Raw genomic sequence first — 5,901 nt, forward strand, 5'->3', positions numbered from 1 at the left:
AGTTTATCCAGTCCTCAAAGTGCTACATATAGTAAGATTTTCCTAAAGCAGAATTTATATGTTAAATATATATTTTCACCACCTGGAAACTGAAGTTTTTGAAAGTAAAAATGCTCCACACAGAATACACACACACACACACAAAGACACACACACTCACACACGCAGTTAATAGATGAAACTCTTGTGCAATATTAGAAATCACATCTAAGATAGGTATGGTGGAATATGCTAATGATCTCAGCACTCTGGAAAACTGAGGCAGGGGGGTCAGTAGTTGGAGCCCCATCTGGGCAAAAGATTTCACCAAAGCCTGTCTCAAAATAAATAAATAAATAAGGCTTCAGGATGAAGCCCAAGGTGGAGGGCCTGGGTTCAGTCTGGGGTACCACCCAATCACACACACATACGTACAAGCAAATCAAATGTACATTTGTGGACAATTTGAGGAGATATTTTCTTAAACTCTCACAGTATACTCATGGATCTGATGAAATCAAACTACAGCAGAGTAAATTAAAACCACAACTATTTTTGCAGTAACTCTAAAATGTGATCAACCCCTTCATCTCATTTTAGATCAAGTATCTTAACTTTGTTTTTAGATCTGAATAAGTAAATGAAATGTAGCTCTTTGTCGTGACTGTGACTAAGGAGGATTAACTATACCTGTGATTTTCACCAGTAGACACCAGATATTTTCTGTCGTATTACAGTTAAATTGCAGATATCACAAGATCTAGGCTATGTTACTCCCTAAAAATTATAGCATTTATTACCCTGCTATAGACCTTATCACTTTGTTTGTTTGGGTATGTATGACTGGATATTGAACCCAGGGCCTCTACACTGAGCTATGTGCCCATCCCATTTTCTTTTTTGTTTTGAACCAGTCTCGGTAAGTAGCTAAGTTTCCCAGGCTTGTCACAAACTTGCCATCTTCCTGTTTTAGCTTCCCAGAGTAATGGGATTATAAGCCTACCCCTCTAGGCACATTGACCTTGTTACTTAATAAAACAGACATATATAATTAAATATTTTAAAATATTTTATGTCTATACCTTATATTTGATATTTCTATCTACTCTGTTAGTTACTTCTCTCTCATTACTGAGACAATATACCTGATACTCAAGTTAAAGGAGGAAAGATTTATTTATCTCACAGTTTTCCACCCATAATTGGCTGGCTCCAAGTCAGGGTAACATGGCAGCCTGGCATCCCCTAGGAGAAGCAATTCATGGTGGGCAGAAGGTAGCCAAGCAAGCAAGCAAGGGACAAGACAAGCCTCTTTCTGTCCCTTATATTGTACACAGGCTGCTGTGATTAAGGCAGTGCAAAACCAATCAGTGGACTGATTTAATAATCATCCATCCTTTATCCTAGCATTGCACCAAAAATCAATCACACAGTCTAGATCTAGCCACCTCTGGAAAAGCCCCACCTAGGACTGCATGAGGCTTTGGAATGGGGACATCTAAACACAAGGCATAACAGTCCACCCCAGGACACCCAAAGACTCATGCACGTCCCTTTATGCAAAAACCATTTAGTCCACTTCCAACAGTTGCAAAAGTTCTAACAGTTTCAGTGTCATGGAAAAGCCCAAGCCCAAAGTCTCTTCTGAGATTTAAGGCAAGTGCATACCTGCAAGCACCTGTACAAATGAAAAGAAAGTTAAACACTTTCAACATTTAATGTTACAAGATAGACATTTACATTCCAAAAGTTTCAAACAGGGATTCAAAGGAGTGTAACCAAAACAAGTCGAAAATCCAACAGGGTAAATATTAAATGTTGTAGTTTCATGTCCAGCATCCGAGGCAACCTGTGGCAAACTGTGAACTCCAAAGAGTTCTGGTGGCTCTACCTCTATGGCACTTCTGATGGTTTTAGCTTCCATGGGTTCTCTCTCTTTTGAATCTGCTTTGCTCCCTCCTTGCAGTTTTCCTCAGATGATCCACTTTCCTGATTTCTCTAAACTTTTGGAGTCTTCAGTGCACCTTCAGCTTTACACAGCTTCAAACACTTCCCTCTCAGGAACACCCTGCCTGGCCTCCCAGATCTTCTTCTGAAATCTGTGTGGAGGCGTTTCTGACCCCATAACTCTTGCATTCTGCATGCACCTAAAACCAGCACCACATGAATGATGCCAAGGTCTGCAGGCAGCTGGAGCAGTAGCCAGGCTTCCTTCTCTTTTGGTTTGGGGGTTGAGTGCCAATGAACTAAATCCAAAGGGACAACTTTGCTAGGTTGCCATCATTCTGGAAAATGATATGGGGGTCTGTTCTCAAAGGAAAATTCTTTTACCTTTGCAACTCTGGGGCTGCAGAGGCTGGAGTCCTATTGGTTTTGTGATGTGCTCAGGTGATCTTTTCTGTTTTCTTCTTCTGAAATACTTAGCTTTTTCTTGCTGGTTTTCAGTAACCAGTTTGTCCTTTCTTTCATTTTTGTGGGCCCCAACTTTACTGGTGTTTCATTTCTGGCCAAATTCACAACATTTTGGATCGTTCTGCTGGGCTCTTTGCTCTTAATTCTCAACATAAGTCTGTCTAAAAGCCCCTAACAGAAGCCATGTCACTGTCTCAATATTAGACAGCCTTGAAATTTCTTCTACAAGATTAATTAACCTGCCTCCCTTAATCTCAGTCTCAGGCAAAGTCTTTGCACATGAGCAAAATGCACGCAAACTTTCTGCCAAGGCATAACACACATTAAATCCAAAAGTGAATGCCATCCTTCCCAGCAAAAACCTGAACCTGGTCTTTACTGCCAGAATTTCTATCAGCATTTTAGTCTTCTGAGCTCTGAGCAGAATCTCCCATCAAGTACACACTCAGGCATTTCAACTTTACTTTTCCAGCCAACATCTCCAAACCTTTCTTAACCCTTCCCCTTCCCACAATCCAGCTCCAAAGGCTCCTAAATCATATGGTCACATACAGTCACAATGACCCCACTTCTCTGGTACCAAATTTTATCTTAGTTACTTTTCTCATTGCTGAGACAAAATACCCAACACCTAAAGTTAAAGTGGGAAAGGTTTACTTAGCACATAGTTTGCAGAGGTTTCAGTTCATAATAGGCTGGTTCTGAGGCAGGGTGGCATGGCAGACATGCATTACCAAGGAGAAACAGTTCATGGTGGGCAGAAGATAGCAAAGCAAGCAAGGGACAAGACAAGCTGCTTTCTGTCCCTTATGTTGTATCTAGGCTACTGGGATTAGGGCAGTGCCAAACCAAACAGTGGACTAATTTATGAATCACCCACCCTTGATTCTAGCATTGCACCACAAATCAATCACACACTCCAGATTTAGCCACTTCTGAAAAATCCCACCTATTACTACATGAGGCTGTCAGGGGACATCTAAACACAACATAACTTTACTATGTGCTATTCATTGTTATTTATTCATAAATGCCATAAACTCCACCAGATTATTACAGAAACCTTTTGGCTCAGAATGCTTTGATTTTATATCACTACTTTGTATGTGAAAACATATAAACAGTATCTCACTATAAATTTGCCATAAATCGGGAATTATAGCTATGTTTAATGAATGAGACATAATCACAGAACATGCTATTTTGGATCAATTAATTTTACTTTTATAGTCCAGATTAAGATTAATTAATTGCTTTTGACTGATTTGTTCTCCACAACAAAACTTGGTAAAAAGATAGCAATTATACTTATCAAACTTATGTGGAGGAGTGCTTTATTATGATTCAAAAATTTCACCACAAAAAAACAGAAGAAATATATGTAGATAGAAGTAATTAGCCTGTATACATTAATCACCAATAAAAATGTATACTAAATATCAGGAAGCCTTAAAATGATTCGGCTTTGAGAAGACCTAGCTATTTTCCTTGATTAAATTATCCCAAGTCACTCTTTAAGTCATTATTACATAGTGTGGCAAAGGTGAAGGAGAAAGTCTCAAATAGTACAAAGTATCATGCACATCAGTTCTTCAACCTAATCATAATACAAGTATTATGTAGAAAATCTAAAGACATCTACTCCTGGGGCCATATTTTTTAACTGACAATGTTGAACTGATAAATAATTTTTCCTTAAAACTTAATAGGCTTAATTAATCTTAATTTGCACTATAAAAGTAAAATTAATTGATCCAAAATAGCATGTTCTGTGATTATGTCTCATTCATTAAACATAGTTATAATTCCTAATTCATGGCAAATTTCTAGTGAGATACAGTTTATTTGTTTTCACATACAAAGTAGTGATATAAAATCAAAGCATCATAGTCTATCCAAGATTACTTTAAATGTTACACTTGTATTCATAATAAATAAATCTATTCCACTAGTATTCAGTATTCATCTGGATAGAGCTTGTTGTAAGATTCAAATGCTGAACATTCAAAATGTTAATAAAGCCCATTTTGTAGATAAAATTTAAAAAGCTGCAATGAATCATCTGTTTATGGAAGGTACCTGTCTTTACATACCTAATAGATTTGGGAAGCAATTTGTCTATTAAGGGCATTATAATAATTTAATATAAATTCAATTTATATACGTTGTGTTCAGTGTCAGTTGCTACTGTATTAAAAATGTGATTTGAATGGAAATTAAATATTTATCATTACATGAATTGGGAAGATACTGGTCTTTCAGACATGATTAGTCCTCCCCATTACCCATGGTTTTTTAAAGTTTATTCTTATTAAAACTTTTTACAGAAGTCTGACATTCATTGATGCGTTTGTCCTTAGAACTATTAGATCAGTTTCCAATTGATGTTACTTAAATTATCAAAAAAGTAGTCAGATGTATGTAGCTCTTCTAATTTGCAAAATAGATGAAGATGTATAATCGTGTTGGAATATATGGATTTGCTGAACTAATTGGCTGGACTGTGATTGGTCATGTTGATAAAAGATGAGGGAGATTTAGGCCATACAAAATATGTATGTATATATGAACAGCTGTGGTTAACCCTACTGCTGATATCCAATGGTATATTGAAAGGACTAGTTAATGCTTAAAATTTTTTTGTGTTCTGAACAATTTTGCATGCTTATATCTGATAATCTGAGCAACTGATTTGAAGGCAACAATATGCAATGGAACTACCATGGTGAATTCCTACCATCTTGTCTAGTGAAACTCTGTATTATCTCTAATTTTTTATCTAATAATTATTTTCTTATTCTTTTTAAAGGTTTGAACAATCTTCCATTCTTACTTCTGGTAATCTGAACAATGTAGTTGAAGATAATGATATGTAATACAACAGCCACTGTTAATTTGCATTATTTAGTCTTGAAACCCTGTATCACTTTAAATGTTCTTTGGTTTCTTTATGCTTGTGATGCTGGTACAATGCTATTGTTCTTTTTTATGTCTCACTTACTACTCTCTTTAAAATAAAACTTTAAAAAACCCCGAATATAGTGAAAATGGACCAAGATATACAATAGCCAGAAGCAATGTGTGCGAATTTTGCTTTAAAAACAGTGCAGGACAAAACGTAGCAAATCATATTTCAGAAAATTTCCTCTGGTTACCAGTTCCTCACTTCTCATCCCTTTATCTTACCCATATGCTATCTTACAGTACATGTCATGAAAATCCTAAGCCTTCTCCATTCTTTTATTCCAACAAACATACTTTTCCATGCATAAAGTCCCACATGACCTATGTCTTTGTTCTACATATATTTTTGAACAAAAGAGAACCCACATTTCATGATGAGATTTGTGTGTGTTCAGAGGCATGAACAATTTCATTTGGGAAAAAAATTTCCATCTTCCTTCTCAGAATCCCCAAATATTCTTCTTTATTTCTTGGTTCTCATCTCACCTATGCCAGAATTTGGGAAGTGAGGGAATCATTACACATCCAGAGATTGGTTCTGATTCG

Source organism: Chinchilla lanigera, unplaced genomic scaffold, assembly GCF_000276665.1.
Source record: "Chinchilla lanigera isolate Chin_1 unplaced genomic scaffold, ChiLan1.0 scaffold00083, whole genome shotgun sequence".
Classification (NCBI taxonomy): Eukaryota; Metazoa; Chordata; class Mammalia; order Rodentia; family Chinchillidae; genus Chinchilla; species Chinchilla lanigera.